Genomic DNA, 23,937 nt, shown 5'->3' with positions numbered 1-23,937 from the left:
ACTTCACTGTACACTACAGCACTACCAATGGGATGATGCAGAGAGTTTTGTGTGTGTGTGTGTGTGTGTGTGTGTGTGTGCGTGTGTGTGTGTGTGTGTGTGTAAACACGTGTGTGCTACTTTAACTGTAACTGCCACCTCGGGACGTGTGTTTAGGTCAAAACAATCCATTCAGTTAGCCATTAGGAGTATGGGTCTCAGTCATAGTGCCATGGGGCTAGAAAAGACTGGGTCTCAGTCATAGTGCCATGGGGCTAGAGAAGACTGAGTCTCAGTCAAAATGCCATGGGGCTAGAGTAGACTGGGTCTCAGTCATAGTGCCATGGGGCTAGAGAAGACTGGGTCTCAGTCATAATGCCATGGGGCTAGAGAAGACTGAGTCTCTCAGTCATCAAGTGCCATGGGACTGGGTCTCAGTCATAATGCCAGAGAAGACTGAGTCTCAGTCATAGTGCCATGGGGCTAGAGAAGACTGGGTCTCAGTCATAATGCCATGGGGCTAGAGAAAGACTGAGTCTCAGTCATAGTGCCATGGGGCTAGAGAAGACTGGGTCTCAGTCATAATGCCATGGGGCTAGAGAAGACTGAGTCTCAGTCATAGTGCCATGGCGCTAGAGAAGACTGAGTCTCAGTCATAGTGCCATGGGGCTAGAGAGGACTGAATCTCAGTCATAATGCCATGGGGCTAGAGAAGACTGGGTCTCAGTCATAATGCCATGGGGCTAGAGAAGACTGAGTCTCATTCATAGTGCCATGGGGCTAGAGAAGACTGAGTCTCAGTCATAGTGCCATGGGGCTAGAGAAGACTGAGTCTCAGTCATAATGCCATGGGGCTAGAGAAGACGGAGTCTCAGTCATAGTGCCATGGGGCTAGAGAAGACTGAGTCTCAGTCATAGTGCCATGGGGCTAGAGAAGACTGATTCTCAATCATAGTGCCATGGGGCTAGAGAAGACTGAGTCTCAGTCATAGTGCCATGGGGCTAGAGAAGACTGAGTCTCAGTCATAATGCCATGGGGCTAGAGAAGACTGGGTCTCAGTCATAGTGCCATGGGGCTAGAGAAGACTGAGTCTCAGTCTTAGTGCCATGGGGCTAGAGAAGACTGAGTCTCAGTCATAGTGCCATGGGGCTAGAGAAGACTGAGTCTCAGTCATAGTGCCATGGGGCTAGAGAAGACTGAGTCTCAGTCATAGTGCCATGGGGCTAGAGAAGACTGAGTCTCAGAATGCCACTAGAGAAGACTGGGTCTCAGTCATAGTGCCATGGGGCTAGAGAAGACTGAGTCTCAGTCATAGTGCCATGGGGCTAGAGGAGACTGAGTCTCAGTCATAATGCCATGGGGCTAGAGAAGACTGGGTCTCAGTCATAGTGCCATGGGGCTAGAGAAGACTGGGTCTCAGTCATAGTGCCATGGGGCTAGAGAAGACTGAGTCTCAGTCATAGTGCCATGGGGCTAGAGAAGACTGAGTCTCAGTCATAGTGCCATGGGGCTAGAGAAGACTGAGTCTCAGTCATAATGCCATGGGGCTAGAGAAGACTGGGTCTCAGTCATAGTGCCATGGGGCTAGAGAAGACTGGGTCTCAGTCATAGTGCCATGGGGCTAGAGAAGACTGAGTCTCAGTCATAGTGCCATGGGGCTAGAGAAGACTGAGTCTTAGCATAACCTCAAAGGAGTACCCACTGGGCACAGACGTCAATTCAACATCTATTCCACATTGGCTCAATGTAATTTCATTGAAATTACATGGACACAGCGTTGATTTAACCGGTGTGCCCAGTGGGTGGAGGCATGCTTCCCAAACCCCTTCTGATGACTTCCAGAGGCATGGAGAGGGCTTGTGTGTGTGCTCCTGGAGAGGGTTTGGATGTAAGTAGTGGTACAGGGTCATACATACATTACATGAAAGTGGAGTAGTGTTCGATCCCCTTTTTGATGGAGTTCATGTTTGAGTTATTGATTCAGTGTTGGTTCAGTGCTTTGTACTGTGTTGTGTTTGGCTGGTAGCTTCCCAATAAACATCTGGCGTAGAATTGAGCTAGTTAGATTTGGTGCAGGATGATGCCTTCTAGTCTATATGCAAATGTATGTGTGGCTGTGAGTACAAATTAACTGTGTAGAGTAAACCTGTATATATCCAATGAGTTAAATCAGGAAGCATTGTTCTATTGGGGGTAAACAAATGAACAAGGTCTAATTTATAACCAAACTGGCCATTTCCTGTGAGGAATACAATTAGGCTAATTGAAAATGCTGGACATGTATTGATGCTGGCAGTCTAATTAATGCCCTCTTTCACTGGCATGAACAGCAAGCAGCCTGCTACCCATTTTGTGTCTGTGTCCCTTTGTGACAATGTTGAGTCACATAGGTTTGGGTGTGTATGTGTTTGTGTGTGTCTACAGTCGTGGCCAAAAGTTTTGAGAATGACACAAATATTAATTTCCGCTAAGTTTGCTGCTTCAGTGTCTTTAGATATTTTTGTCAGATGTTACTATGGAATACTGAAGTATAATTACAAGCATTTCACAAGTGTCAAAGGCTTTTATTTACAATTACATGAAGTTGATGCAAAGAGTTAATATTTGCAGTGTTGACCCTTCTTTTTCAAGACCTCTGCAATCTGCCCTGGCATGCTGTCAATTAACTTCTGGGCCACATCCTGACTGATGGCAGCCCATTCTTGCATAATCAATGCTTGGAGTTTGTCAGAATCTGTGGGTTATTGTTTGTCTACCCGCCTCTTGAGGAAGAGTTCTCAATGGGATTAAGGTCTGGGGAGTTTCCTGGCCATGGACCCAAAATATTGATGTTTTGTTCCCGAGCCACTTAGTTATCACTTTTGCCTTATGGCAAGGTGCTCCATCATGCTGGAAAATTCATTGTTTGTCACCAAACTGTTCCTGGATGGTTGGGAGAAGTTGCTCTCGGAGGATGTGTTGGTACCATTCTTTATTCATGGCTGTGTTCTTAGGCAAAATTGTGAGTGAGCCCACTCCCTTGGCTGAGAAGCAACCCCACACACGAATGGTATCAGGATGCTTTACTGTTGGCATGACACAGGACTGATGGTAGCGCTCACCTTGTACCTTTTGCAATCCCTGTACCTTTTGCAGAATATCAGTCTGTCCCTGATGTTTTTCCTGGAGAGAAGTGGTTTCTTTGCTGCCCTTCTTGACACCAGGCCATCTTCCAAAATCTTCACCTCACTGTACGTGCAGATGCACTCACACCTCCCTGCTGCCATTCCTGAGCAAGCTCTGTACTGATTGTGCACTGTTCCCGCAGCTGAATCAACTTTTGGAGACGGTCCTGGTGCTTGCTGGACTTTCTTGGGCGCCCTGAAGCCATCTTCACAACTATTGAACTGCTCTCCTTGAAGTTCTTGATGCTCCGATAAATGGTTGATTTAGGTGCAATCTTACTGGCAGCAATATCCTTGCCTGTGAAGCCCTTTTTGTGCAAAGCAATGATAACGGCACGTGTTTCCTTGCAGTTAACCATGGTTGGCAAAGGAAGAACAATGATTCCAAGCACCACCCTCCTTTTGAAGCTTCCAGTCTGTTATTCTAACTCAATCAGCATGACAGAGTGATCTCCAGCCTTGTCCTTGTCAACACTCACACCTGTGTTAACGAGAGAATCACTGACATGATGTCAGCTGGTCCTTTTGTGGCAGTTCTGAAATGTATTGGAATTTGGGATTCAGTTTGCTTGCATGGCAAAGAGGGACTTTGCAATTAATTGCAATTCATCTGATCACTCTTCATAACATTCTGGAGTATATGCAAATTGCCATCATACAAACTGAGACAGCAGACTTTGTGAAAATTAATATTTGTGTCATTCTCAAAACTTTTGGCCACGACTGTACATCCCCTTTGTTCCACACAGTACATTATGCTTCACATATGTTTGTTGTGCATTACAAATCTGCTCACTGCTGTGTGTGAGAGAGAGAGAAATCGTTTGAATTCATATGTGTGTAATAATACTGTATATTTAATGATTAGACACACCTTTTCTCCATATTCTCAATGTCTGCAGTAGCTACTCTTTCCTCCATGTGCTGAAATCCACAGCTCCATCCCTGGGGTACAACAAACTTAAAGTAGCAGCGCTAGCATTTTGCTGTACAGTCACCGTTGCCTTGCTGTCCTGTTCTCTACCAATGTTCTATAACACGGTTCCAGCCAGGTAAGACAGAGAGAGGAACACATGTCTTATGACAGAACAGTGACTGCCCCCCCCCCAACGGCCCTCTCCACTCTAACACCTCCTATGTGGCGACCCCTGACCTCTCTCCTCTCGCTACACAACTGTGATATCATGTTCCTCTCAGGTCACCCCACAGGGGATCTCCACTGATTCATTAGAAACACAGACGGGTGACAACGGACCCTAAATTATTCAACACCCACTTGTGAGTCGGAGAGAAAGAAAGAAACCACCGCCATGTCGCTCTTCTGCCCTCTACCTCTCCATCCCTCCCAAATCAATCAATCCTGTTTAAAATGGGCTGTGTGTGGTGGACTAAAAATGGATGTGGGTACATTGGAGAGGCCTATAGACTGCTAGAGGTAATAGACAGTGGCACCAGGCACAGTAAGACATCAGTTCTGAGGTATTTGGGAGGTTTCCTGTCACTGTGTGTGTGGCCCAGATCTCATTATGAGGTGAAAATAAGCAAAGAGACCTGTTGGGAGAGTTGTGTTGGCAGGAGGCCATACTGGAGAAGTGAGAGAACAGACCCAGACAACAGTCCTGCACAACAACACCCCCTTAACCAGTGCTGGAGGTGGAGTGAGATATCTGCACTCTGGACTGTGGTGAGACAACTTCAACCTGATAAAAAGCATGAGCAGGAGAAGAACAGAGCACAAGAGGAGAGGATCAGTGCTGGAGGAGAGATTGAGGGGGATGGTGTGTGACAACCCACTAGAGAGGTGGCCACCCCCGCAGAGAAGCCAGCAGAACAGCCCACCTCAGCTACCAACAAAAGTCTCGACACCACAGCAGAACAGTCCACACCAGACCCTGACCATACACCGACATCACAGCAGAACAGACAAATGAAGAATCCCAAGCCCAGGGGATCTCACCCCCTCTGAACACCTCCCCTGTCAGCCACCCTGAAAGCCCTCCTGACAACCCCCTCACACCCACTGAGGACATACACAAGACACAGATTGTACTCCTTATGGACTGAAATGGGAAATATATACAAGACAAAAAAAAAATCCTAAGCAATGTGTGTCTAAACTCTGGTGTCCAAACACCCAGCGCACCCTAGACCTTCTGTCTGAGGACCAACTAGGTTCACCTAGCCACATAATAATACTCACAGGCACAAACAACCTGAGAACACAGCAGGAAAGGGTGGCCACAGCACTGAAGGGAGTGATTGAAAAAGCTTCTCTACTTTCCCCAATACACAAGTGGTTATCTCCACCCTGCTACCAAGAAAAGACTTCCACCCTGCTACCATACAGCGGGTAAACGCAAGTATTTCCCTTGACTGTGCCTCAAAACCAAATGCTTTCCTGGCCCACCACTCCACCCTGGACTTGAACAGCCTCTATGACCAGGTCCACCTATACAAGGCAGCAGTGCCCACCTTTGTGCCCACCTTTGCCGAGACCTACACATAGAGGACCCATGCCAAGAGGATCTACATTCAGACCACAACACCACCAGCCACATACACACCCCCACCCCAACCAATCACCACCCCCCCCCCCATGTCAACCATGCCTATACCCCATTTAGGCCCCCTCAGATCAGACCAAAGGAACTGAGTAATATTAAAAAATGCTGTAGATGGAAGGAATGTTGTGTGGAAACCTATCAAAAAACAACAAATTCAATCCCCTTTAGACAACTTCCTGGACAAAACGTTCCACTGTAATAGTGAAGGTGTAAACCTGGCAGTAGAAAATCTTAACAGTATATTTGACCTCTCAGCTTCCCTATCAAATCTAAACATTTCAAGCAGAAAACCGAAGAAAATGAACAACAATGACAAATGGTTTGATGAAGAATGCAAAAACCTAAGAAAGAAATTGATAAACCTGTTCAACCAAAATCATAGAGCCCCAGAAAACCTGAGTCTACGCCTTCACTATGGTGAATCACTAAAACAATGCAGAAATACACTACGGAAAAAGAAGGAACAGCACGTCAGAAATCAGCTCAATGTAATTGAAAAATCCATAGACTCTAACCACTTCTGGGAAAATTGGAAAACACTAAACAAACAACAACACGAAGAATTATCTATCCAAAATGGAGATGTATGGGTAAACCACTTCTCCAATCTTTTTGGCTCTATAACAAAGAATAAAGAGCAAAAACATATACAGGATCAAATACAAAATCTTAGAATCAACTATTAAAGACTACCAGAACACATTGAATTCTCCAATTACCTTGAATGAACTACAGGATAAAATAAAAACTCTTCAACCCAAAAAGGCCTGTGGTGTTGATGGTATCCTCAATGAAATGATCAAATATACAGACAATGAATTCCAATTGGCTATTCTAAAACTCTTTAACATCATCCTTAGCTCTGGCATCTTCCCCAATATTTGGAACCAAGGACTGAATACCCCAATCCACAAAAGTGGAGGCAAATTTAACCCCAATAACTACCGTGGGATATGCGTCAAAAGCAACCTTGGGAAAATCCTCTGCATTATCATTAACAGCAGACTCGTACATTTCCTCAGTGAAAACAATGCGCTGAGCAAATGTCAAATTGTCTTTTTACCAAATTATCGTACAACAGACCACATTTTCACCATGCACAGCCTAATTGACAAACCAACCGAAACAGTGGCGAAGTCTTCTCATGCTTTGTTGATTTAAAAAAAAGCCTTTAACTCAACTTGGTATGAGGGTCTGCTACACAAATTGATGGAAAGTGGTGTTGGGGGAAAAAACATACGACATTATAAAATCCATGTACACAAACAACAAGTGTGCAGTTGAAATAGGCAAAAGAACACACACATTTCTTCCCAAAGGGCTGTGGGGTGAGACAGGGATGCAGCTTAAGCCCCACCGTCTTCAACATATATATCAACGAATTGGCGAGGGCACTAGAAAAGTCTGCAGCATCCGGCCTCACCCTAGTAGAATCTGAAGTCAAATGTCGACTGTTTTCTAATGATCTGGTGCTTCTGTCACCAACCAAGGAGGGCCTACAGCAGCACCTATATCTCCTGCATAGAGTCTGCCAGACCTGGGCCCTGACAGTAAATCTCAGTAAAACCAGAATAATGGTGTTCCAAAAAATGTCCAGTCTCCTGGACCACAAATTCAAATTACATCTAGACACCGTTGCCCTAGAGCACACAAAAAACTATACATACCTTGGCCTAAACATCAGCGTCACAGGTAACTTCCACAAAGCTGTGAACGATCTGAGAGAAAAGGCAAGAAGACCAGTCTATGCCATCAAAAGGAAAATAAAATTTGACATACCAATTAGGATCTGGCTAAAAAGACTTGAATCAGTTATAGAACACATTGCCCTTTATGGTTGTGAGGTCTGGGGTCTGCTCATCAACCAAGAATTCACATTCACATACACCAAATGGAGACTCTGCGTGCAGAATTCTGCTAAAATATCCTCCGTGTACAACGTAAAACACCAAACAATGTATGCAGAGCAGTATTAGGCCGATACCTTGGAGTTGGAGACTTTTATCTCCCTCACCAACTTCAAACATCTGCTATCTGAGCAGCTAACCGATCGCTGCAGCTGTACATAGTCTATCGGTAAATAGCCCACCCAATTTTACCTACCTCTTCCCCATACTGTTTATATTTATTTACTTTTCTGCTCTTTTGCACATCAATATCTCTACCTGTACATGACTATCTGATCATTTATCACTCCAGTGTTAATCTGCAAAATTGTAATTATTTGCCTACCTCCTCATACCTTTTTGCACACAATGTATATAGACTCCCCCTGTTTTCTACTGTGTTATTGACTTGTTAATTGTTTACTCCATGTGTAACTCTGTGTTATCTGTTCACACTGCTATGCTTTATCTTGGACAGGTCGCAGTTGCAAATGAGAACTTGTTCTCAACTAGCCTACCTGGTTAAATAAAGGTGTTCTCAACTAGCCTACCTGGTTAAATAAAGGTGTTCTCAACTAGCCTACCTGGTTAAATAAAGGTGTTCTCAACTGGCCTACCTGGTTAAATAAAGGTGTTCTCAACTGGCCTACCTGGTTAAATAAAGGTGTTCTCAACTGGCCTACCTGGTTAAATAAAGGTGTTCTCAACTGGCCTACCTGGTTAAATAAAGGTGTTCTCAACTGGCCTACCTGGTTAAATAAAGGTGTTCTCAACTAGCCTACCTGGTTAAATAAAGGTGTTCTCAACTAGCCTACCTGGTTAAATAAAGGTGTTCTCAACTGGCCTACCTGGTTAAATAAAGGTGTTCTCAACTGGCCTACCTGGTTAAATAAAGGTGTTCTCAACTAGCCTACCTGGTTAAATAAAGGTGTTCTCAACTAGCCTACCTGGTTAAATAAAGGTGTTCTCAACTAGCCTACCTGGTTAAATAAAGGTGTTCTCAACTGGCCTACCTGGTTAAATAAAGGTGTTCTCAACTAGCCTTCCTGGTTAAATAAAGGTGTTCTCAACTAGCCTACCTGGTTAAATAAAGGTGTTCTCAACTAGCCTACCTGGTTAAATAAAGGTGTTCTCAACTAGCCTACCTGGTTAAATAAAGGTGTTCTCAACTAGCCTACCTGGTTAAATAAAGGTGTTCTCAACTAGCCTACCTGGTTAAATAAAGGTGTTCTCAACTAGCCTACCTGGTTAAATAAAGGTGTTCTCAACTGGCCTACCTGGTTAAATAAAGGTGTTCTCAACTAGCCTACCTGGTTAAATAAAGGTGTTCTCAACTAGCCTACCTGGTTAAATAAAGGTGTTCTCAACTGGCCTACCTGGTTAAATAAAGGTGTTCTCAACTGGCCTTCCTGGTTAAATAAAGGTGTTCTCAACTAGCCTACCTGGTTAAATAAAGGTGTTCTCAACTAGCCTACCTGGTTAAATAAAGGTGTTCTCAACTAGCCTACCTGGTTAAATAAAGGTGTTCTCAACTAGCCTACCTGGTTAAATAAAGGTGTTCTCAACTAGCCTACCTGGTTAAATAAAGGTGTTCTCAACTAGCCTACCTGGTTAAATAAAGGTGTTCTCAACTAGCCTACCTGGTTAAATAAAGGTGTTCTCAACTAGCCTACCTGGTTAAATAAAGGTGTTCTCAACTAGCCTACCTGGTTAAATAAAGGTGTTCTCAACTAGCCTACCTGGTTAAATAAAGGTGTTCTCAACTAGCCTACCTGGTTAAATAAAGGTGTTCTCAACTAGCCTACCTGGTTAAATAAAGGTGTTCTCAACTAGCCTTCCTGGTTAAATAAAGGTGTTCTCAACTAGCCTACCTGGTTAAATAAAGGTGTTCTCAACTAGCCTACCTGGTTAAATAAAGGTGTTCTCAACTAGCCTACCTGGTTAAATAAAGGTGTTCTCAACTAGCCTACCTGGTTAAATAAAGGTGTTCTCAACTAGCCTACCTGGTTAAATAAAGGTGTTCTCAACTAGCCTACCTGGTTAAATAAAGGTGTTCTCAACTAGCCTACCTGGTTAAATAAAGGTGTTCTCAACTAGCCTACCTGGTTAAATAAAGGTGTTCTCAACTAGCCTACCTGGTTAAATAAAGGTGTTCTCAACTGGCCTACCTGGTTAAATAAAGGTGTTCTCAACTGGCCTACCTGGTTAAATAAAGGTGTTCTCAACTAGCCTACCTGGTTAAATAAAGGTGTTCTCAACTAGCCTACCTGGTTAAATAAAGGTGTTCTCAACTAGCCTACCTGGTTAAATAAAGGTGTTCTCAACTAGCCTACCTGGTTAAATAAAGGTGTTCTCAACTAGCCTACCTGGTTAAATAAAGGTGTTCTCAACTAGCCTACCTGGTTAAATAAAGGTGTTCTCAACTAGCCTACCTGGTTAAATAAAGGTGTTCTCAACTAGCCTACCTGGTTAAATAAAGGTGTTCTCAACTAGCCTACCTGGTTAAATAAAGGTGTTCTCAACTAGCCTACCTGGTTAAATAAAGGTGTTCTCAACTAGCCTACCTGGTTAAATAAAGGTGTTCTCAACTAGCCTACCTGGTTAAATAAAGGTGTTCTCAACTAGCCTACCTGGTTAAATAAAGGTGTTCTCAACTAGCCTACCTGGTTAAATAAAGGTGTTCTCAACTAGCCTACCTGGTTAAATAAAGGTGTTCTCAACTGGCCTACCTGGTTAAATAAAGGTGTTCTCAACTAGCCTACCTGGTTAAATAAAGGTGTTCTCAACTAGCCTACCTGGTTAAATAAAGGTGTTCTCAACTAGCCTACCTGGTTAAATAAAGGTGTTCTCAACTAGCCTACCTGGTTAAATAAAGGTGTTCTCAACTAGCCTACCTGGTTAAATAAAGGTGAAATAAAGAATAAAAATAAAAGACCTGCTTATTACCAAAATCCCGAAAAGATCCGTTCAATTTTATAACCACCTAAAAGGAAGCTATTCCCAAACCTTCCATAACAAAGCCATCACCTACAGAGAGATGAACCTGCTCTACTCACAAACACAAACAGACCCCACAGAGCCCCAGGACAGCAATACAATTAGATCCAACCAAATCACGAGAAAACAAAATGATAATTACTTGACACATTGGAAAGAATTAACAAAAAAACAGAGCAAACTAGAATGCTATTTGGCCCTAAACAGAGAGTACACAGTGGCAGAATACCTGACCACAGTGACTGACACAAAATTAAGGAAATATTTGACTAATGTGCAGACTCAGTGAGCATAGCCTTGCTATTGAGAAAGGCTGCTGTAGTCAGACCTGGCTCTCAAGAGAAGACCGGCTATGTGCATACTGCCCACAAAATGAGGTGGAAACTGAGCTGCACTTCCTAACCTCCTGCCAAACGTATGACCATATTAGAGACACATATTTCCCTCAGATTACACAGATCCTCAAAGAATTTGAAAACAAACCCGATTTTGATAAATTCCCACATCTACTGGGTGAAATACCACAGTGTGCCATCACAGCAGCAATATTTGTGACCTGTTGCCAAACAAAAGGGCAACCAGTGAGGAACAAACCAAATTGTAAATACAACCCATATTAATGTTTATTTATTTTCCCTTTTGTACTTTAACCATTTGCACATAGTAACAACACTGTATATATACATAATACGACATTTGAAATGTCTTCATTCTTTTGGAACTTCTGTATGTGTAATGTTTACTGCTCATTTTTATTGTTTATTTTTTTGTATATTATCTACTTCACTTGTTTTGGCAATGTTAACATATGTTTCCCGTGCCAATAAAGCCCCTTGAATTGAATTGAATTGAGACAGATAGAGAGGTAGAGAGAGAGAGAGGAGCGAGAGAGAGAGAGAGAGAGAGAGAGAGATCTACTACTCCGTACAGGAAAGATTTCCACCAGTGAACAGAGAAAGGCAGTAGATGTCAGCAAGGCAGTCTGACATCCTGCCAGTTACTGAGTATACAGTATATGTCTACAAACATCTATGATCTGCCACCATGGTACACAAAAAACATTTGTTCTGGAGAGAGAGGACCGGTTAGGGAATCATACAACTGTAGAACTGCTCCCCCTCTCTCTCTGTCTCGCTCCCACTCGCTCTCTCTACCACCTCCGATCCCTCCCTCCATGCTACGCGAGCCAATTCTCTGGTGGAAACATTGTAAAAAAAGGAAACAGGCGTGTTGCCCCCAGTTCTTTTCTCTCTTAATAGGCGTATTCCTGACAGAGCTAGCTGGAGTTCACCTTGATGTCACATAATAACAGCAACCAGAACTGGGCTCATGGCTGAGGGATGGCTTCCATTCATGGGCACACTCTGTACAACTAAATAAAATCAGGAGGAAGAGGAGGGGGCAGACCTGGGTTCAAATACTTTTTGAAATCATTTGAGCTTGATTGAGGTTGCCTGTTGCCACCTGGTACCCCAGACAGGCTAAACCTAAACACTCAGTTTTTTGAAAGATTGCAAATAGTATTTGAACCCAGGTCTGGGAAATCACTTATAGATTTACTGTGAACTCCTTTATTCTCTCATGTCTATTTTCCTGAGGCAGGGGGTGAGGCAGGGTGTGTGTGGATCTGTGTGTGGGAGACAGGCTGTATGTATGTGGATGGCTCTGTTGTGTTGTCACAGTGAAGATAGACAGGCTCCTCTCTGAGTGGGTTTTTGTGTTGCGGGGTCAGGATCCGCTTTGGATGAGTGCTCATGTGTGGCTGAGGGAGTATGTCTTCACTCTCTCTACCACTCCCTCTCTCTTTCTCTATCTCCCGCCTCTCCCTAACTATCTCTAAACCCTCTCCTCTAGGGCTGGGAATTTCTAGGGACCTCACAATACAATATTATCAAGATTAGATGCCAATCGGATATGTTTTGGGATTCTCACGATTCTATACAGTATGTGTTGCAATTAGATACTGCCATTTTATTTTGCGATTTGATGTTCCAAACATATTTTTCACGCTATGCCTGCTAAGATGATGGAGAACAAGCTTTATGATGAAAAATACATTTCAGTGCAGGTCCATCCGATCGATCCCAGATAGCCGTGGTTAAACCAGATTACTGCTGCACCATTTAGAGCTGCAGACACAAAAGGATGGAAAAACAACCAGGGTAATAGAATATCAAACTATGTTACTTCCAGGGTCAGGTCTGTCAGGGGACGTCTGACTACACCGCCGGTGTTTCTTGTTCAAGCTAAAGGACGTTTATTGTTGATTATTTCCTGTCTGTTGGACAAAGGGGAAGTCAGGACCACTGTACAGTCCCTACAGACTGAGGTTCGTTGTCTTGTGAATCCTACTTCAGACAAACAACAACTTATAAATGCTTTGTAGAGAATTCATAGTCTTTGTAGGCATAGCATGGATGTCTCATCAATCATTTATAAGCAACGTCATATTACATAAAGGGTCAAACTACATTCCAAATGGGCTTTATTAAAGCTTCATTGTTTCATTTGGTGGGACTGGTGTCTTTTGGTGTTAGTATTGTGATCAGCTGGTTGGTTCTGTGTTGTGGGTCTGTCTGGGTGTGATGTTTGGTGTTGAGGTCTGGATCTATTGCAATTGTAGTTCAGTCATATAGCAGACTCTCTTATCCAGAGTGACTTGCAGTTAGTGCATTCATCTTAACATAGCTGGGTGAGACAACCGCATGTCACAGTCGTAGTAAATGCATTTTCTTCCGCAATAAAGAATTTATCAGCAAAGTCAGAGCTAGTAGGAAAAGACGAAAGCAAAAATGGACTTAAGAAGACTGACTGAGGTGTCTTATTTAAGACAGTGTTTGAAGAGGTAACGTTTCAGATGTTTTTTGGAGATGTTGTGAAGCTGGTTCCACCATTGAGTTTCGAAGTCACATGGGCAAGTACAGTGAAATGCCAACAGTGCAGTAATCAAGAATAATGTAATACTAAAAATAACAAGGTAGAACAAAAACACACGAGATATACAATAAGAAATAAGTTGAACATGATGAAGTAAGTAAGCATGAATGTTTGTATGTGTGTTGGAGTAGCAGTGTGTGTAGTGAGCGAAGAACTTGGACTGGGCCGAGTAGGAGCTGATCTCCCGTAGGGCTGAGTGGGAGCTGACCTCCCGTACGGCTGAGTGGGAGCTGACCTCCCGTAGGGCTGAGTGGGAGCTGACCTCCCGTAGGGCTGAGTGGGAGTTGACCTCCCGTAGGGCTGAGTGGGAGCTGACCTCCCGTAGGGCTGAGTAGGAGCTGACCTCCCGTAGGGCTGAGTGGGAGTTGACCTCCCTTAAGGCTGAGTGGGAGCTGACCTCCCGTAGGGCTGAGTGGGAGCTGACCTCACGTCGGGGTGAGTGGGAGCTGACCTCGCATCGAGGTGAGTGGGAGCTGACCTCGCATCAGGGTGAGTGGGAGCTGACCTCCCATAGGGCTGAGTGGGAGCTGACCTCCCGTAGGGCTGAGTGGGAGCTGACCTCCCGTAGGGCTGAGTGGGAGCTGACCTCCCGTAGGGGTGAGTGGGAGCTGACCTCCCGTAGGGGTGAGTGGGAGCTGACCTCACATCGGGGTGAGTGGGAGCTGACCTCACATTGGGGTGAGTGTGAGCTGACCTCCCGTAAGGCTGAGTGGGAGCTGACCTCCCGTCAGGGAGAGACGACTGTCGTGCCTGTACTATCATTAAATGAAGACTTAGTTTTTATCAAAGATTCTCTGTAATTAGTATTACGCGTTCAAACTGATTAATCATGTAACTGTAATTAAGTAGGAAGTCGGGTCACCAAGGAAAATATGCAGATTACAAAGTTATCATTTCCTAAAATAACTTTTCAGATATTTTCATATCTGATCAATAATCTTCTGATTAATGAATTATTTACTTTACTTCACTTTAGTCTCATTCCAAACGTCGTAAATTGTTGGTTATCGGCACGAACCCAGTCTTCACTATGAGTCATCCATACATAAATTGTCTTAAATAATTGATTTATTAACTACTAAGTCATTCACAAAAATGCATAAACAAAACAAACAAAGTAAATATGGTTACAAGAAATGATAGGAGAATGTGCCCTAGTGGGCTAAACTGGTATGGCGACTTGGTAGACAAAAGGGAAGTGGGGGTCGACTAAGAAGTCACTACAGAGTTAATAATTATAACAATTGAAATGCTAATCCTTTACACATGAACGCTCACTCATTCGGGAACAATTGCAATCAATATATATATTTATGCTCAGTGTGTTGTCTTGATTGCTGTTGAAAAGTTTGTTTATTTTGTAGATTGCTCTTCTCTCTCTCTCTCTCTGTCGTGGTTATAGTGGATAGTTCAGAGAGACATTAATTAATGTTGTTGTAGAATGGATGTTTCGGCGGTTGTCGTTCTTCGCATTCAATGATACCAAATTCCTAGCTGCAGACTAGTAATTAATATCAAAGACTTGTTCTTATTCTGTCGGTATCGATAGTCTAAGAGTTGAACCACGTGGTATGGTTAAAAGATTCAGCAATGGTCTGCAACCTTTGTCCTCCTGTGATTGAGAGAAACATGGTCTACTTGAGGAATTCTCAAGATTGGGGTTTTATTCGCAAATGCAGAAAAGGGGCTGTCCCAGGATGCCTGACCCCAACTGGGTTCATGGACGGTCCTCTGATTTACTTAAACTCAAAATGGAATTGGAGTTTCCTTCATTAAACAGTCCAAAATCACATTACACAATTTTACAAACAGTATCATACTCACTCATTCATCTTATACAACAATTAGATTTAAACCTCATATCTGTTCGTACTTCAAGTTCTGTGAGGTGCAAGAAATTCCTTTGTTCTCTATGAAAATTCACTCTGTCTCTTATACTGTGTCCATGAGGAGATAATCTCTTTGAGGAATTTACGACCTCACTGACCACAGCAGCCTGGTTGAAGGAGCAGAGAGAGCAGGGAGAGGGGGATGGTGCTTGCTGTACCCAAAAAGGGCAACGTCATGACACGACCAAGAGACCAAAGGCGGCAGAACGGAGTGCTCAGGTTGGGGTGTAGGCTTTGAGCATAGCCTGAAGGTAGGGAGGGGCAGTTCTCCTTGCTGTTCCGTATGGGTGGGTGTTGTAGTTTTCAGTGAGAGGTCACACTTTGCAGTGACTGACCTGAAGCACAGACCTCTCCTTTCCAACCTCTCCTCTCCTTTATGACTACTATTTACTGATGTCTTTCTCCTTTCGCCCTGTTCCCTTCCCTCCCTCCCCCTGTTCCCTTCCCTACGTTCCTCCCTCCCTCTTCCTCCTCTTCTTTCTCGTCCTCTTCTCTCCGCTACCCCCTACCCTCCAGGGTCTATTTGAGAATACACTATGCAGGTGTCAGGCAGGCGATCCGAAGCCATCCATTCTATAATCTAATGGAGTTACATTGCATCCTTTGACCCTTAAAGTGTTCGCGGTGGCAGGCAGGGCCGTGTGTGGCAGGGCTGGCCTGGCTGCTGGCCTGGCTGCTGGCTTGGCTGCTGGCGGCGGCATGAGTGTGACATTCTCTCCTTCTCTCCTCCTAGTACTCAGCTGTCTGTTTGATCGCCCCACCACACAGCAGATCTCATTTCAGAGTGAAAAGCTGGGTTTGACAAAGAGGGACCTTGAGTGCGGACGACTGATCGATTTGCGAGAGGGAGGGAGGGGGATGAGGGGGAGAACGGGATGTGGAGGTACGGTTTGTCTGTCTGTGTAAACACATCTTCTAATCTAGCGCAGGGCCAGGCGTCAGGGCCAAAGCCATTCCCTTCACAGACTAACTAACTGGCCATAGCCTGAGGTTCTATAGAACCAGAGCCATTCCCTTCACAGACTAACTAACTGGCCATGGCCTGAGGTTCTATAGAACCAGAGCCATTCCCTTCACAGACTAACTAACTGGCCTGAGGTTCTATAGAACCAGAGCCATTCTCTTCACAGACTAACTAACTGGCCATGGCCTGAGGTTCTATAGAACCAGAGCCATTCCCTTCACAGACTAACTAACTGGCCTGAGGTTCTATAGAACCAGCGCGGGTCTCTCTTATTTTCAACAGAGTAAATAACTCAAGTCTAATGGGATGGATGGATGCACAGTCTGATTCTCAGTGCTGTTTTCCTGTCTTCTCTTCTCTGGTTGTCCCTCTCTTCTGCTCTGGCTGATGGAGAAACCTCCTGCTGAAAGAGACAGGAGGGCTGATGGGTACTCTTCATTTTGGTTCAGGCCTAGGCTTGAAATGAGTGGTTGTGACATGCTGTGCCCCACACCACCAGTATAACGAGAATATAACGGTTTCTCTACAGCTTGTTTTAATGCGTTAATGTTTTAATGCTTTCCTCCATTATCCATCTCTCCCTCTATCACCTCTCTCTCTCTCTCTCTCTCTCTCTCTCTCTCTCTCTCTCTCTCCCTCTCCCTTTATTACTACCCCTCTCACTCTTTCTCCAGTGCTCTCCCCCCTCTCTCTCTGCCTCTTCAGCTCACACTCATTCTCCCCCTCACTTTTATCATTCTCTCTCTCTCCCCCTCTCTCTCTCTCTTTTAAAACTGATTTGGGATGCAGAATGGCTAAATAATAAATAAAGTTTAATGAGAGAGAGGGGGGGGAGGGGGAGAGAGAGAGAGAGAGAGAGAGAGAGAGAGAGGGAGAGAGAGGGAGGATAAAGAGGAGACGGATGGTATGGAGAAAAGTCAGAGAGATGGAGGGAGAGAGAGGAAGGGAGGATCATTATTTATTCCTTTGGTTGATGACAGCTGTGGGAATTCAGAAATAAAGCCTATTGAGAGCCTACACACACACACACACACACACACACACACACACACACACACACACACACACACACACACACGCCTGTGTTCTGTTCCTCCTCACAGCAGCTTAGTAAAACACCTGCAAAGAGTTTCACTGCCGCACAGAGAACTAGAGCTCAGGGAATCAAGCTGTTTCATTTAGAGAAGAGGGAGGGGTGGAGGGCGAGAGAGGACTGATAAAAGCTCTTTATGGAACCATTAGTCCTATAGAAATCAACCAATCCTTTCAGCTGGTCATGTGATGAGTAACCATGAGATTTAACCAGAGCTGATGCCTAGACCCTACATAACTTTAGCTCAGAGGGTTAATTACGCTATTTAGGAATGCAGGCAGTATGAGTTTGATTCCCTAGTCAGTGTCCTGGAATGGAGGAGGGTTAGTGGAAGATATTGCCACAGGCAGCAGGAAATTAGCAGCGCTCACTCACAGTTGTTAAAGCGTAATAAAGGATCATCTGAGTGAGAACCCCGTGACCAGACCTCCATCTGTCACCTGCTAACACCACTTTACCAATGTGCAGAAGGAGCTATATCCCTGCCTCTCTTTTTCTCTACTTTCTTCATCTCTTGGTCTCTTTCTCTCTTTTTTTCTCTTATTCCCGCCCTCTCCATCTGTCTCTCTGTCTCTCTCACTCTCTCCCTCACTCTCTCCCTACCTCTCTTTCTCTCTCTCTCCTCTCCTTCTCTTGTGGTCTCCCTCCCTCCACTCCCTCCCTATATCTCTCTGTCTGTTTTGAGGAGGTGTGATGGAGACACAGACAGCAGCCTTGAGTCCATGCAGCTCAGTCAGTCAGCCAGCCAGTCATTCAGTCAGTCAGTCTCATACCAGATTGATATTCTCTTCAGGTTTCAGATGGGCCACGCTGATGAAAAGCAACCAATGTCCATCATTCTTTGAAAGTGCTCCTCTTTTAATATCGCAAGCGGAAAAACTAAAACGGTGCTTGTGGTGAGGAAAACATATTAGTCATACATAGCTGGTGCTATCACTGTACTGTAGCCAGCTACACAAATGAGATGGTCATTTGTGAGGGAGGCGTTTGAGTGCTTATGAACGCTGGGATCCTAGAGTAGCATTTCAACTGATAGAACTGCTTTGCTTTCACAGCATTGTCGCATCTATGACGTTGCTGCTAACCGCGGTTTATGGATGTTTCTATGTATGCTGTAACAGTCACATGAAGGCTTTATAGTGAGCAATGCTTCTTCAGATCTCCTTAATGTAAGTTAGTTACTGGGCCCATATCTCACCAGCCCCCTTGCCTTTCATAGGGGAGAGAGAAATGAGAAAACATTTTATTTTGGAGAGACAATAAATCTGTGAAATGGAAAAACTGAATCCATTAAAAAATGTAATGACTTGAGAGAGTCTGTGAGCGTCTGTCTGTTAACTTCTGTCCTTTATAGATATGTTTTGTGTGATTCTTCTGGCCAAAGCCAGAGGTGTAAAAACTAAGAAGTTTTGCTTTTCTGTTTAAAAAAAACTCTGTTAATTACAGCATTTGCTTTCTAGACAGGAGTGGAAGAGAACATATTATTTCCATTACAGAATTCTTGAAGTGGTGGTTATATTTGCTGCTGTTTTTCAACAGTAAGTAGCAACAAACTAGTGCAATAGCCAATTACTCCAGTTCTAGCCATGAGAAATTAGCAACAATAGAATCAATGTCATATTGAATGTAGATTTGACCCTGTTCTATTTTTGACTAGACATGACAAACACACACACACACACACGCACACGCACACGCACACACACACACACCCTCTCTCTTTCTTAGTTACCAGGAGGAAGAGGATGGTAGAGGGGCAGTGGTGGTGAATATTGATGCTGCTGTTATTGATTGAGGACCTGTAGGGTTTGCCTTCATGTCTGTGTGTATGTGTGTGTAGGGATTGTCTTTGTTTATTCATCCTGCCTCCTGCCTGCTGCCTCCATCCTGGCTGTCTTTCCAGGAGCCTTTATGGGGCATCCAGTCTGAGGCTGGCTGCCTGGCTGCACATTATGAGGGCAGTATAGAAGGCCCATTAAAATGACTGGGCAAACACACTGTTTTCTGCTCTGATACTCAACACAGGTCAATCATGGAAACCAGACCTGGTGTGTGTCCCAAATCACACCCTTCTCCCTATGTAGTGCATTACTTTTGACCAGGGTCCTTACGGATTTGGTCCAAAGTAGTGCACTATATAGGGAATAGGGTGTCATTTTGGATGCAGCCCAAAGCTCTGGACTGTGCACACAAGGCCAGAGAGAGAGAAAGAGAGAGAGAGAGATTGACAGCTCACATATTCAACATTCCGCTATAGTATCTTACTGTATAGCGTATCACTGTATTACCTAATGCTGTTAAAACTGTAGTATTACCTGGAACACATGTGATGTATGTAATCTACCTCAAACCTAATGCTGAATGAAGTTGGAAAATTAACCTAGTTCTTGGCAGACCCTGCATCTAAGAGTTCTGTGAATTTGATCATGTGACTTTAGGGCTGTTTACTGCAGTCAGTGTTCAGTGTTCAGGTGTGTGAGAGATACCAGTGGTAATGCTAAATTGGGTTCTTTGCTCTGATACGTAGCTAGCAAGTCTATGAGAGGGTTGTGGTGAACACTGTGTTGTGGCCCGTGGGTTGGAAAAGCACTGGATTGGAGCGTTGTGTAACCACAGTGTTCAGCATTAAGTGCCACTTATTCAGATTACAGCACTGCTCAGATAGAATCACCTGTTTTCACAACACTGAGTGGAGAGAGTGCCTGGCTTTCTCTCTCTTTTTCTGCCTGGGTTTATACTAGGAGTTATGATGTAGATTAGTTTTGACCTCATCGATCATCAGATCCTGACCTGTACAGTATGTAACCCTGTATACAAACACCATGTGCTGCATGTATACCTGCTGGTCTGTATCTCTCCAGAAACCTGCTCTAAGGGCAGATGTCCCCCCCTCTACCTCACAGCTGTTCTGCATTGCCACCATGCTGTCACTGTCACAAGGTCTTACTCACCTGCCTCACCCATCTGACTGGTCCCTCCCCCTCCAGGCTCCAGTACTGGAGGGGCACCCACCCAGTGCCAATACCCACCCAGTGCCAATAACCCTCCTCTTCACTGACTACTCCTAGACAAATCCCCTGACATGTCTCCCCCTCCCCCTGTCCTGTGGTAAAGATCGGAGGGATTGTGCTCTGTCAACTATCACTGGTTGTGAGGGTGGGAGGCCAGTATGCCCTCTGGACCCTATAGCGTTGACAGGAGGCAGGACACTACTCTCTCCCAGCCTGGATATGATATAACCTCATGACTACTGGATATATGCACATGTATTTCTCTACTGCTACTGTCCTGCTATTGTTGTTATGTCTGTTGTGATTGGCTGGATGACACCTGGCCCGCCCCAGAATCAATTAAAGCAACACTCCAGACGTTGACAGGCGAGAGGGAAGGCTAATGAGTATGACAAGTTAATCATTATGAGGGTAGATGCTTTCCGTGTGTGTGTTTTTTGTGTGTGTGTGTGTGTGTGTGTGAACTCAGTCGGCCCGGCCCATTTGTGTGGAGCTGAATGTGTGTGTATGAAGTGTGTAACAGTTATTCACACCTTCAGACCTCATTAACATGTACACTGTAAACCACTCTGTGTGTGTATGTTTGTGTGAGTGTGCGAGTGTGTGTGCGTGTGCATTTGTGTGTACATCAGCTCAGTCCCTGTGCCAGCCAGCACTGTCCTGTATGCAGACTGCAGCACATGAGGCGAGCACTATATTTTACTGTAGTGAACACACAGGAGACTCTGAGGCAGGTAGTCAGTGTGTGTTGTTGTTCCAGCCAGCCAGGCTTCTCAGGTAGTTCATCTCCCCAACACTAGCTGACTTAAGACCACGACTTGAAAGCAAGCTCAGAACCTGGCATCAAAGCCCCAATGGTCATGAGACCAAAGAAGGGTTCTCCCTTCCTCTCGTACTTCTTCTTAGCTTTCTTTCTTGCTTGCGTTCTCTGTTTCTAACTCTCTCTCACACACATCACACACGGGTGCACGTAAGTTCGCACACACACACACACACACACACACACACACACACACACACACACACACACACACACACACACACACACACACCTCAGTCTCTCTCACTCTACTGCAGTCATGTTGATATTATCCGCAGGCTTGGGTTGTTCATGTTCTGTAATCTTCCTCTGGCTGGAGAACAAGAAAATATGTTGAATTGGCCATAAAATGGTCCAGAAGTGTAATTACTTCCTGAATGATTATAATTGCATGTTGTCGATGACATTGTCTCTCTGACTCCCCCCCAGGGCTCTGTTTAGAAACACCTGAAAGGGGAACTTCTATATGTCCTCTGTATGTTAAACACAACTGACAGTTAACTTCTTCAAGTATTGACAAAATGTAAATCTGTCACATTGGCACAAAGATTCTGGCAAGATTGGATAAATTATTCAGTTAGCTTATTGGATTTCTCCTTCAGTCAGCGTAGGCTGGTAGTACTGGGATGAGTAAGAACTCTCTGTCTTCTTCCCCTGACTGGGCCTCCTGGGATCTGAACCTATAACCTTCTGGTCTGGTGACTGACACAGTGGCTGTACTGGTCTGCTACCTGTCTGTTATGTCAACATAGCAACATGGGATGGATGGATATGAACTCTGGGATATTAGGTCTAGGCCACAGGGGATCTGTTCCTATAACCTTATGGTCTGGTGACTGACACAGTGGCTGTACTGGTCTGCTACCTGTCTGTTATGTCAACATAGCAACATGGGATGGATGGATATGAACTCTGGGATATTAGGTCTAGGCCACAGGGGATCTGTTCCTATAACCTTCTGGTCTGGTGACTGACACAGTAGCTCTGATTCAACGTCAACACAGCAACACGTGAATGATGGATGTGAACTATGGGACATAGGAAGAGGGGTATACAACTGGGATGTACCTATACTTGTGAGCCTACTTTAAACTGATTGAGTGAGAGAGAGAGTGTGAGAGAGAGAGAGAGAGAGAGAGAGAGAGTGAGAGTGTGAGAGTGTGAGAGTGAGAGAGAGAGAGAGAGAGAGAGAGAGAGAGAGAGAGAGAGAGAGAGAGAGAGAGAGAGAGAGAGAGAGAGAGAGTTCTCTATTTACTCCTGTGTCTTTTACAATTACATGCATGTGTGTTTTTCTTGTGTACAAGATACTTCCCATATATGAAACCCAGTGAAAACCCAGAGAGGAACATTTGAGACAGAAACCTCTGCTGGCCTCAAAAGCCCAGCGGTAAAATCCACTCAGAAGCGAACATGTTCTCTTGGTTATGAAAAATGGAAGACAATTACATTCACCAGCCCAACTTCCCTCCAGCCATCCCTCCATCCCTCCTTCCCCCAACCCCACCCACACTACAGTACAGAGACATGACTGACTCTATTCTCAGTCTATTTCAATTTGGAGGGAAATTGGTTCCTTGTTGAATTATTAATCCACGGCACTGATTCTAAATCCAGTTTTTGAATCTACTACATATTAAAAATGCATCGTGGGACATGGTGGATTTGAATATGGTGGAGTCTGGAGACATGACATGGCCAAGTATCCCATCAGCCATTCCTGTTTAGCAGTAGGGAGGGAGACTGGCACAGGCCTTGTGGGGAAGTAGTTGTGGTGATTGTGGTGGCTGTGAGTGTGTATAAATAATATTCTGAGGTTTAAAAATAGGAAACATACTTTTTATTTTCATCAAAGCATAATTCACCAAAAGAAGCAGACCTGCAGTCTTTTCTATGATGTGTCGTAAATTATTTTGTCAAAATCATATTTTTAGTACCGTTTTGGTATACAGTTGAAGTCAGACGTTTACATACACCTTAGCCAACTACAGTTTTTCACAATTCCTGACATTTAATCCTAGTAATTCCCTGTCTTAATTCCCTGTCTTAGGTCAGTTAGGATCACCACTTTATTTTAAGAATGTGAAATAATAATAGAGAGAATTGTTTATTTCATCACATTCCCAGTGGGTCAGAAGTTTACATACACTCAATTAGTATTTTGTAGCATTGCCTTTTAAATGTTTTAACTTGGGTCAAACGTTTTGGGTAGCCTTCCACAAGCTTCCCACAATAAGTTGGGTGAATTTTGGCCCATTCCTCCTGACAGAGCTGGTGTAGCTGAGTCAGGTTTGTAGGATCGTTGCTCGCACACGCTTTTTCAGTTCTTCCCTCAAATCTTCTTTGTGACGGCCACTCCAATACCTTGACGTTGTTGTCCTTGACCTTGGAAGTATGCTTTGGGTCATTGTCCATTTGGAAGACCCATTTTCATCAAGCTTTAACTTAACATGGGGTAATAAAGATATGGGTTCTGTTTCAGTGTTCAATACTGATGTCTTGAGATGTTGCTTCAATATATGGGGTACCAGGGGCGGCAGGGTAGCCCAGTGGCTAGAGCGTTGGACTGCCCCTGAACAGGCAGTTAACCCACTGTTCCTAGACCAGTTAACCAACTGTTCCTAGACCAGTTAAC

The sequence above is a fragment of the Oncorhynchus nerka genome, linkage group LG3 (assembly GCF_034236695.1).
Source record: "Oncorhynchus nerka isolate Pitt River linkage group LG3, Oner_Uvic_2.0, whole genome shotgun sequence".
NCBI classification, from domain to species: Eukaryota; Metazoa; Chordata; class Actinopteri; order Salmoniformes; family Salmonidae; genus Oncorhynchus; species Oncorhynchus nerka.
Note: the sequence above shows the minus strand (reverse complement) of the source record.